A 12,065-nucleotide genomic window follows, 5' to 3' on the forward strand; every position below is an offset into this window, starting at 1 on the left:
AATAAATAAACTTAAAAAAAATTTTTTTAATGTTTATTTATTCTTGAGGGAGAAAGAAACAGAGTGTGAGTGGGGGAGGGGCAGAGAGAGAGGGAGACAGAATCTGAAGCAAGCTCCAGGCTCTGAGCTGTCAGCACAGAGCCCGATGCAGGGCTCAAATTCACAAACTGTGAGATCATGACCTGAGCCAAAGTTGGAGGCTGAACTGACTGAGCCACCCAGGTGCTCCAATAAACTTTTAAAAGAGAGAGAGAAGGGGTGCCTGGGTGGCTCAGTTGGTTAAGTGTCCAACTTTAGCTCAGGTCATGATCTTGTGGTTTGTGAGTTCAAGCCCTGTGTTCGGCTCTGTGCTGACAGCTCAGGGCCTGGAGCCTACCTTGAATTCTGTGTCTCCCTTTCTCTTTGCCCTTCCCCTGCTTGCTCTCTCTCTCTCAAAAATAAATAAACATTAAAAAAGTGAAATAGAGAGAAAAAAATGTTAGGTCAAGAAAGTAGACTTGGGGAACTCAGTGACTCCATCAAATACAATAATATTTTAATGTAGGAGTCCAAGAGGAAGAAGAGAGAGATAAGGGGGCAGAAGGTTTATTTGAGGAAATTATAGCTGAAAACTTCCCTAATCTTGGGAAGAAAACAGACATCTAAATCCAGGAGGTGCAGAGAACCCCCATCAAAATCAACAAAAGCAGGCCAACATTAAGGCATAGTTAAATTTGCAAAATATAGAGATTTAAAAAAAAATCCTAAAAGCACCAAGACAAAATAAGTCCCTAACTTACAAGGGAAGACCAATAAGGTTAGCAGCAAATCTTTCCACAGAAACCTGCCAAACCAGAAAGGAGAGGCATGATATATATATATATTTTTTTTTTCAATGTGTTGAATGGGAAGAATCTGTGGTCAAGAATACTCTATCCAGCAAGGCTGTCATTCAGAATAGGAGGAGAGATAAAGAGCTTCCCAGACAAACAAACACTAAAGGAATTTGTGACCACTGAACCAGCCCTGCAAGAAATATGAAATGAGACTCTTTGAGTGTGAAAGGAAGACCAAAAATGACAAAGACTACAAAGGGACAGTGAAAACCTCTAGGAACAACAAAACAAGTAACAAAACGGTACTAAATATATTTGTCAATAATCACTCTGAATGTAAATGGATGAAATGCTCTAATCAGAAGGCACAGGGTGTCAGAATGGATCAAAAAACAAGACCCATCTACATGCTGCCTACCAGACTCATTATAGACCTAAAGCCACCTGCAGATTGAAAGTAAGGGGATGGAGAAAAATTTATCATTCAAAAGGATGTCAAAAGAAAGTCAGAGTAGCAATACTTATATCAGACAAACTAGATTTTATTTTTTTTAATTTATTTATTTATTTTGAGAAAAAGCACAAGTCAGGGAGGGGCAGAGAGAGAGAATCAAAAGCAGGCTCCACACTACCAGTGCAGAGCCCGATGTGGAGCTTGAACCCATGAACTGTGAGATCATGACCTGAGCTGAAGTCAGATGCTTAACTGATTGAACTACCCAGGCACCAAGACAAACTAGATTTTAAATTTTTTTTAATGTTTATTTATTTTTGAGAGAGACAGAGACAGAGACAGAACACAAGCAGGGGAGGGGCAGAGAGAGAGGGAGACATAGAATCCGAAGCAGGCTCCAGGCTCTAAGCTGTCAGCACAGAGTCTGATGCAGAGTTCAAACTCACAAACCGTGAGATCATGACCTGAGCCGAAGTCGGTCGCCTAACCGACTGAGCCACCCAGGCGCCCCAAGACAAACTAGATTTTAAACCAAAGACTGTGACAAGAGATGAAGAAGGGCATCATATCATAATAAAGGGGACTATCCAACAAGAAGATCTAACAATTGTAAATATTTGTGTCCCCAAATTGAGAGAACCCAAATATATGAAACAGTTGATAACAAACATAAGGGAACTCATTGGTAATAACACAATAATAGTAGGGCACTTTAACACTCCGCTTACAACAATAGACAGATCATCTAAGCAAAAATCAACAAGGAAACAATGCTTTTGAATGATACACTGGAACAGATGGACTTAACAGATATATTCAGATCATTTCATCCTAAAGAAGCAGAATACACATTCTTTTCAAGTGCACATGGGATATTCTCTAGAAGAGATCACATACTAAGTCACAAAAATCAGGCCTCAACAAGTACAAAAAGATTGACATCACACAATGCATATTTTCTGACCACAACACTTTGAAACTTGAAGTCAACCACAAGAAAAAATTTTGGAAAGACCACAAATACGTGGAAGTTAAAGAACACCCTACCAAAGAATGAATGAGTCAACCAGGAAATTAAAGAAGAAATTTTAAAAATATATAGAAATGGGGCACCTGGGTGGCTCAGTTGGTTAAGCGTCCGACTTCAACTCAGGTCATGATCTCACAGTCCATGAGTTCGAGCCCTGCATCAGGCTCTGTGCTGACAGCTCAGAGCCTGGAGCCTGCTTCAGATTCTGTGTCTCCCTCCCTCTCTGCCCCTCCCCTGCTTATGCTCTGTGTCTCTCTGTCTCAAAAATAAATAAAAACATTAAAAATTTTAAAAACTATATATATGGAAACAAATGAAAATGAAAACACAATGGTCCAAAACCTTTGGGATGCAGCAAAAGTGGTCCTAAGAGGGAATTATATGGCAATACAGGCTTACCTCAAGAAGCAAGAAAAAAATCTCTAACAACCTAACCTTACACCTAAAGGATCTAGAAAAAGAAAAATAAGTGAAGCCTAAAGCCAGCAGAAGTAGGGAAATAGTAAAGATTAGAGCAGAAAGAAATGATATAGAAACAAACAAAAGAAGTAGAACAGATCAATGAAACCAGGAGCTGGTTTTTTGGAAAAAAAAATGAAATTGATAAACCCTTAGCCCAATTTATCAAAAAGAAAAGAGAAAGAACCCAAATAAATAAAACCACAAATGAGAGAGGAGAAATAATAACCAATACCACAGAAATACAATTATAAGAAAATATTATGAAAAACTATATGCCAAAAAATTGGACAATCTGGAAGAAATGGATAAATTCCTAGAAACACATAAACAGTCAAAACTAAAACAGGGAGAAATAGAAATCTTAAACAGACCGGTAACCAGCAAAGAATTTGATTCAGTAATCAAAATTCTCCCAAGAAACCAAAGTCCAGGGCCAGATGATTTCACAGGGGAATTCTACCAAACATTTAAAGGAGAGTTAATACCTATTCTCAAACTATTCCAAAAAATAAAAATGGAAGGAAAATGTCCAAATTCATTTTATGAAGCCACATTATCCTGATTCCAAAACCAGACAGAGACTCCACTAAAAAAGAACTACAGGCCAATATCCCTGATGAACACAGATGCAAAAATTCTTAACTAAATATTAGCAAATCAAATCCAACAGCACATTAAAAGAATTATTCACCATGATCAAGTGGGATTTATTCCTGGGTTGCATGGGTGTTTCAATATTCACAAAACAGTCAACGTGATACATGTTGTTCACGTGATACACTTTGTTCCATATTAACAAAGGAAAGGATAAGAACCATATGATCCTCTCAATAGATGCAGAAAGAAAAAAAAATTTGACAAAGTACAACATCCATTCATGATAAAAATCCTCAACAAAGTAGGGATAGAGGGAACAAACCTCAACATCATAAAGACCACATACAAAAAACCCACAGCTAATATCATCCTCAATGGGGAAAAACTGAGAGCTTCTCCTCTAAGTTCAGGGATAAAACAGAGATGTCCTCTCACCACTGTTATTTAACATAGTACTGGAAGTCGTAGGCTCAGCAATCAAACAAAAGAAATAAAATACATCCAAATGGGCAAGGAAGAAGTCAAACTTTGACTATTTGCAGACAGCATGATACTGTAAACAGAGAAGCCAAAAGATTACCAAAAAATTGTTAAAACTAATTCATGTATTACATGAATTCAGTAAAATCACAGGATACAAAATCTATGTACAGAAATCTGTTGTATTTCTATACATCAAAATGAAGCCAGCAGAAGGAGAAATCAAGGAACTGATCCCATTTACAACTGCACTGGCACCATATGATACCTAGGAATAAACCTAACCAAAGGGGAAAAAGATCTGCACTGAGAACTAGAAAACACTTACAAAAGAAATTGAAGAGGACACAAAGAAATGAAAAAAAACATTCCGTGTTCATGGATTGAATAAACAAATATTGTTAAAATGTCTATACTATCCAAAGCAATCTACTCATTAAATGCAATCTTATCAAAATATCAACAGTATTTTTCACAGTTAGAACAAACAATCCTAAAATCTGTATGGAACCACACACAACCTCAAATACTGAAAGCTATCTTGAAAAAGAAAAGCAAAACTGGAGGCATCGTGATCCCGGACTTGAAGCTAGATTACAAAGCTGTAGTCATCACGACAGTATGGTACTGGCACAAAAACAGACACATAGATCAATGGGACAGAATAGAAAACCCAGAAATGGACCCACAACTATATGGCCAAATAATCTTTGACAAAGCAGGGAAGAATATCTAATGGAAAAAAGTCTCTTCACCAAATGGTGTTGGGAAAATTGGACAGCAACATGCAGAAGAATGAAAACTGGATCACTTTCTTACATCACACACAAAAATAAATTCAAAATGGATTAAAGACCTGGGGTGCCTGGGTGGCTTAGTTGGTTAAGCACTTGGGTCTTGATCTCAGCTCAAGTCTGGATCTCAGGGTCATGAGTTCAGGCCTCATGTTGGGCTCCACACTGGGCATGGGGCCTACTTTAAAAAAAAAATGGACTAAAGACCTAAATGTGAGATAGGAAACCATCCAAATCCTAGAGGAGAACACAGGCAGCAACCTCTTTGACATTGGCCATAGCAACTTCTTACCAGATATAAGACATTTCCTCCTGATGAAGACATAGGGAAGGGTCTTGCCCTAGCCTGAGCAGGATGGGGAAGGGAGACAACCAAGACCACACAAGGGAGGCTCAAAGCAGCACCAAGGGGTGAGATGAACCCCCGCAGCACAAGAGGAAGGGAAGAGATACAGAATAGCCATGAGACCCAGGGAAGGACTTGCACAGAGGGCTGGTCAGAGAAGCTTGGCCCTGAAGACCCAACTCCCACATGGACATGGTCTTGGGAGTGATGTGCAGCTGGGTCAGTGGTCTCTTCTCAGGAGGGACCTGACCTAAGTCAGGAACGCTGCTGTGACCTTAACAAACAGACTAATGTCTGCCGGAACCATAAAAGTAGGAGCCTAGAGGTCTTCACACATTGTACCTCGTCTCTGGGTCATGTGCCCTTCCCCAGCAAGTGGTCCCAGGTCTCATGGACACAGGGTATGCCCACACATGCAAAGTCTCATACCATTGCTGAAGTGACACAGACACTGTCCCACATAGGGACCCACGAAGAGTCAAACTGCGGAAATCCCTTATCTTACTTTTGCTTACCTAAGTTGTAACAGTAACTCACTCTTTTCAGACTGCAGCAAATCTTTTATTACAGATAATCAAACCTCTCCACACTGTGTCTCAAACAGTAACAAATACAATTTCATGTCTTTAACAGAGCAGAGTGAACATTCATACATGGCCATACATGGCAGGCTTTTCCTCTGGAAACTGTTGTTGAATATTTAAAAAAAAATTTTTTTTAATGTCTATTTTTGACAGAGAGAGAGACAGAGCATGAGGGGGGGAGGAGCAGAGAGAGAGGGAGACACAGAATCTGAAGCAGACTCCAGGCTCCGAGCTGTCAGCACAGAGCCCGACGCGGGGCTCGAACTCATGGACCGAGTCATCATGACCTGAGCTGAAGTCGGACACTCAACCGACTGAGCCACCCAGGCGCCCCTGTTGTTCAATATTTTAAAATAAAGTGGACTTGTGGATTTATTCTTTTCTAGTATTGTAAACACATGCTGTTTGAGGGGCGCCCGTGAAGGCTCAGTTGGTTGAGCGACTGACTTCAGTTCAGGTCGTGATCTCACAATTTGTGAGTTTGAGCCCCGCATCAGGCTCTGTGCTGACAGCTCAGAGCATGGAGCCTGCTTTGGATTCTGTGTCTCCCTTTCCTCCTCGTGCTCTGTCTCTCTCTCTCTCAAAAATAAATAAACGTTAAAAAAAATTTTTTTAATATGCTGTTTGATGTTATCTGAGTTTAATTTAAAACATTTCTTGTTGCAAACCAAACAAAATGTAAAGCTTCTGAGGCGAGCATCTCTGTAAGGGAAAAAAGAAGTCTTGTTATGAAACTATTCTCAAGCAAGACCCCACTTAAAATCTGCCAGCATGAACTTAAGAACTTTGGTCCACTGTCTGTCAGGGCTAAACTGGGTTTCAACGGAATGGGAGCCACACTGGTTCCTGGGTCTTCAATCTCGCCTTCCTGTGAGGAAGACAAAAATGTGTCTCACCCTTTCTCAACCTCTCCTTTCATCTTTCTCAACATCTCCATCATCACGTGGTCTAACTTGTCCCAGGATAGTACAATGGCAACTGCTTAGACCCGTCTGTCAGAGACTCCAGGTGGGAATGGTTTCCACAGGGAACAAGTTGATACCTCTGAAATTTCAGACATATCTTACTGGACAGGGTGCACAGCAGCAATGCTTTCCAGCCCCAAGTGCATTAACTTCATTCCATGGCACAGGGACACTGGGCAGGCGACCCAGTTTGAAGGTTCTGATTGTACCATATTGTCCTCTGTGCCAGACATGAAAGGTTGCACTGAAGAAACCGGTTTTCTTCAGCTGGCCCAGATGCATCTGGGCATAGGGCATTTGGTTTTCTACATTCTTCAGCTCATCATCCAGTTCTGGCTGTTGTTGTTTATGTTCTCTGTATTCCCTATGGTACTGAGCTTCCTCTGGATCCAGTCTTAGCCTCAGCTTGGGCATTCTCAAGCTTTCCTACCAGTCTATCTCATTTAGCTCTGTCTGTAGCTGTTCAGTCATCCTCATTCATTTGCTCAGAGATCTTCAACAGCATTTGCAGCTGTGACACTCATTTTCAGTGACATTGAGCTGAGTGTCGAGCTGGTCTAAAAGAGGATCTGTGCAACCCTCACAGAGTGGTGATCTACATCTCTCTGGCCCGACCGGAGGTCAAAAAGGCCCCCAGTGCCCAGTCTCTGCCTAATGTTCTCCACGGTACCACCACCGGATGCCTCCCCAGTCAAAGCGAAGCTGTTGGCACCTACTGTAGACATCATTGTGGCTGGAAGGATGAATCTGAGAGACACCATCCTGGTGATGTCCAATAAATGACTCCTTTCCCGAGTTAGCCCCTTCCTCCAGGGTCTCTCCTGGTTTCACCAGGGCTGGGGCAAATAATGGAGCTGTGAGCTCCTGGATGGTGACGCGATCCAGTTTCAGGGCTGCAGTGCGGACTCCCAAAGCTGGCCTGCATGGTGCTGCTGGGCGTCTTTAACCTCTTCATCCTTCAGGACTTGGAGCCACCACCCTGGTCAGTCTACCACAGGAGCATCATGGTCTCCAGAACTGCTGCCATCCAGTCTTCAGTGACTTCCCCATCCACCGGACGACAGTAACTCACTTTTACTGAGCATTTATTATGCACCTGTTAGTGTTCTCAGTGCTTTACATGTATTGACCGATTCACTTAACCAACATTCACCAGTACCTCAGTACGTTAGGAGCCAGATGCTGGGCAAGGGACTGGACACAGCTGTGACTACCGCAGTCACAGACCTTGTCCCCATGGAGACTGGGATCTGGTGGGTAAGACAACCCTGAGAATGCCCATGTGGGGTACACATGCTCTTACAGACATGGACAAGGAGCTTCAGACAGGATTCTGCATACTAAAAGAACTCTCCCTGCCCTAAGCTCCCTTCACCTGTGCACCTCCTCCCAATATACTTGAAAGAGCTGCCTGCCTCGTCTTCCTTCCCTCCTCTCATCTCAATGGACTCGGATCTACTTTTACCCCATTGCTGTACTGCAACAACTTGATTCAAGGTCACAGTGATCTCCATCTTTCCAAAGCCCCTGCTGCAGACCCTGCCTTCCTGTCTCAATCCTTTTTATACAAGCTTCTCTGATGCCACCTTAATCCACCGTCATCCCAGCCAGTCCCCCTCCATCCCCCTTGCCAAGAGTTAGATGTGGGAGCACCTCACGGCTCTGGCTTGGGCCCCTTCCCTTTTCTGTCTCACCCTATTTCCATGTGACCTCACCCATGATTTTGAACACCTCTGTCTCTAGCCCTGACTTCCTCTCTGAGCTCCGAACTTAACTATCCAACTGTCTCCTCCACATAATGGGCGTCTCCATATGGCAAAGCAGAATTTTCATTTTACACTCCCACAAAGAACGTGTTCTACCACATCTTTACACTCCACAGAAGGGATAATAAATTTGCTCCGTCCAAAAGCCAGTGAATTGTTCTTTTTTTTTTTTCCAGTGAGACCAAATACAACAGTCTTTTTTTTTTTTTTTTTCCTTTTTTTTAAAGAAGAGAGAACGTGACTAGCTTAATTGGGAGAGCATGCAACTCTTGATCTTGGAGTCATAAATTCAAGCCCCATGTTGGGTGTAGAGATTACTCAAAAACAAAACCTTTAAAAAATAACAGAAAGAAAGAAAGAAAGAAAGAAAGAAAGAAAGAAAGAAAGAAAGAAAAGAAAGAGAGAGAGAAAGAAAGAAAGAAAGAAAGAAAGGGAGAGAGAGAGAAAGAGAGAAAGAGAGAAAGAAAGAAAGAAAGAAAGAAAGAAAGAAAGAAAGAAAGAAAGAAAGAACGAACAAGAAGGAAGAGGGAGAAGGAAGAAGGGGACAGGGAGGAAGGGAGGAAAGGAGGGCCTGCCTCACAGCTAAATGCAATCTTTCTCCCCTGACCCCTAGCAGTGAGATACCCCCCCATCCCCACCCAGGGCTGCTGTGGTCTTCCCCTAGGACCCTGTGGTGCCTCGCTCACATGAATGGCTCCCGACCCCCACACACAACCACTTCTGCCTCCCAGTCTACGTGGCACCAGCCTCGTCAATTTGTCCCCTGGCAGACACAGCCTTCTTTGATCCCCATAGGCACTCCTCTCCACTCCCCAAAAGACCTGTCCCCCATCAGAGGAAGGCCCTCTCCCCACGGTCATGGTAGACCACATTGCGGGGATGGCGGGAGATAGCTGAGCCGAGCTGGGCAGGCTGAGACTCAAAGCCCCCATCTGGCTGCAATGACAGATCCGGGCTGAAATCTACACCAGGCAGAGGGCCAAGGTGAGGAGGCACTGCTGGCTCAGGTGGAAGACGGTGTTTCCAAAACAATTTGGGATGCAAGGAGGATGATACACACTGGGCCTGGTGAAATGCCTCTCCTGGGCTCGAGCCCCACCCACAAGGTCCACAAGGCTGACTGTGGCCAAGGACACCGATGGCCCAGGCACCGTCACAGAGAAGTGAGCCAGCTGCATCACACAGGTGCCTGGGACAGGCTGGTAAACGCAGGCAAGTAAGGTGGGGTAACCAGTGGGCAGGGCAGGTGTGTGTGACATGCAGGTCCACCTGCACAGCAGACGTGGAGAGGGTGTGCACTGGTGTGGGACAACGGGAATGACAGGTGAGTGGTTGGGCACAGACAGGTCAGTATGTGACAGGCACACTGACACCACTACTGGGCACTTCCCTGCCAAGTACCAGATGTTTCAGGGCCACCGTCCCTCTGGCCCGGGGCGGGGGGGTGGAGGGGCCTGATGTCCTTGGAGAAGGAGAGCCTCCAAGGCTCTCCTTTGTAGGACAGGAAAAGGTCAACCTGTGACACACACAGCCAGGCTCAGGGAGGGGACCCCGGCAGTGTTCTCCGGGCCAGAGAAAAAAGAAAGGGAGAAGGCACCCTGCCACTCCAGTTGTGTCCTTCTTGGGTTCTCCAGGTTCCCCAGGACCCAGACACACCCTGGGCTCTCCAGGATCCAGGCACCTGATGTCTACTGCCTCAGAAAGGTCCTGCCAGCCCAGGAGACGCGGCCACGCAGAACTCCTCCCAGGATGGCTCTGCAGGGGCCTCCCCACCTCTACCAGGCATTACGTCCCCTCCCTTCTGAGCCCCTCACCCAGGCCCGCTCCAAGCAGTCACCCAGTCCCCAGAGCACCCACCCCTCTCCCAGCCAGGGGCCTACCACACCCACTCAGGAGGGCACAGAGACCCGATGCCCACAAACAACACACAGGGCCAGCTCCTCCAGAGCGGCACTGGGTGGAAGGTCACCAGCAAACCTGTGTGCCTCCCCCAATCCCAGACAAGTCCTCAGATCCCAACCCACAGCCCTCCTGGAGCCCCCGCAGACTGAGACTACTCCATCCCCCACAACTGCTGCAGCCCTCGCCCCTCCCAGGGAGCATCTGCCTCCTGGAAGCAAGATGGCGATTAAGGTGGGAGAAGCCGGTGGTGAGCATAGCCCCACCCATCCCTGCATCACCCCGTTACCGCCACAGGCTGGCCCACTGTCCCCAAGTCATTCCTTGGGCCATGTTGCTCTCCGGAGTTCTGCTTTTGTGAGTTTCCATGCCCAACCCCTCCCAGGTCCCATAAGCACTGCCCCAACTGCCCACCCCTTCCAGACCCTCCAGAGCAAGCCCACAGAAGTCACTCAAGTTCACCTGCAGCTCAGCATGCTCTCATCTTTGTTTCCTGACCAGGGGTTAGAAGTACTGACTGGGAGGAGTCAGCACCATCCCCTTCCTCCTAGGACCATGAAAGCACCCCATGCCCGCGACCCACTCCCAGAACCCTGCAAGGGCCCACCTTCCCAGACTCACTCTCTCTCTCTCCCTCTCCCTCTCTCTCTCTCTCTCACACACACACACACAGCAGTGGACCTGGTACTCAAAGGCATGGGTACTGAACCGAGGCCCTAGCACAAAGGCACAGATGGGAATGAGCTACCTGGGACACACCTGCACACATGTTATGTGCAGTGTGTATAGTATTTGTGTAAACCCTATTCTTGGACATTTATCTCCCACCTATGGCTCCTTCACTGGGCAACTAAGGCGGAACTTGCGACTTGCAGACCAATGGGGTTGTGGGGTCCTGAGCTGAGACCCTAAAGGCCAGGGCAGAGTCTGGCTTGGGCACTGTGGAGACAAAAGTGAACAATGCAGACCGATCCTAGCCTAGAGAGCTCACCAATCTAGGGAGGAGAAAAACCTGAATACGATACATAAAAGTACAGCTGTGATCAAAGGCATAGTTAGTGTCATTAGGTGCCAATATCAGGGGAGATATCCTAGCGGCAGGTGGGTTTGGCCCCCAGGGTTGGAGGGTCATGGGCAATCTACCGGGCTCAAAGTCTGGCTCTCACACTGCTTCTTCAGTCTCAACAACCATCAGATCAGTGTAACTCCTGAAAATGGACTGGAAGATGCTGCTTTTGGAAAATGAGCTGGCAGAGCAGGGCCCCCAAATTCTACGTGTTCAGTGAAGTGTAATACCTGGAAGCCTGATGTATTCCTGTGGCTGAGATCTGAAGGATTTAACAAGGAAGTAAAGCACTGAGCAGGGAGTGGATCCAGGCAAAGGAAGTGCATGTGCAAAGGCCCTGTGGTAAGAGGGATAGTGGCGGTCACCAGTCTTGACAGAGGCAATACAGAGCCCTGAAGCCCAAAGAAAAAGGGCAAAGTGTGGCCAGAGATGAGGCCACTGCCCCCCAGGGTCGTGCGACAAAGTACAACACATGAACTCGAAGTGAGGCTCCACACTGTGATGACTCAATCCAGCTGGATAAGGGAAGTATGGTAACCAGGCTGGAGCAGGTGTGGAAGGCAATGGTGACCTCCCTGGCTGGACGCTCAGGAGCCACCTCCACAGCACAAAGGAAGAGAAAAGATAAGAGCTGAGTTTGCAAAAAGGAGAAACCAAGGGCAAAGCAGCTTTGACATCAGAAGCAATAAAGAAGGCAATGAGAAGAAAACTTTGTAAAACTGGCTAGAAAGCAAAGCAGCCCAGCTCAAGAGGAAGAGAAAGCCAGAAACAGCCTCTCATTCCTGAAATGTCATCTCTCTTGTCCCG

The 12,065-nt window shown here is 45.8% G+C and overlaps 1 pseudogene; it reads right to left on the reverse strand.

The window, feature by feature from the left end:
- Nucleotides 1-6,156: 6,156 nt before the first annotated feature.
- On the reverse strand, nucleotides 6,157-8,493 carry LOC102960135 (annotated as a pseudogene).
- Nucleotides 8,494-12,065: the final 3,572 nt, after the last annotated feature.

The sequence above is a fragment of the Panthera tigris genome, chromosome E2 (assembly GCF_018350195.1).
Source record: "Panthera tigris isolate Pti1 chromosome E2, P.tigris_Pti1_mat1.1, whole genome shotgun sequence".
In the NCBI taxonomy this organism is placed as follows: Eukaryota; Metazoa; Chordata; class Mammalia; order Carnivora; family Felidae; genus Panthera; species Panthera tigris.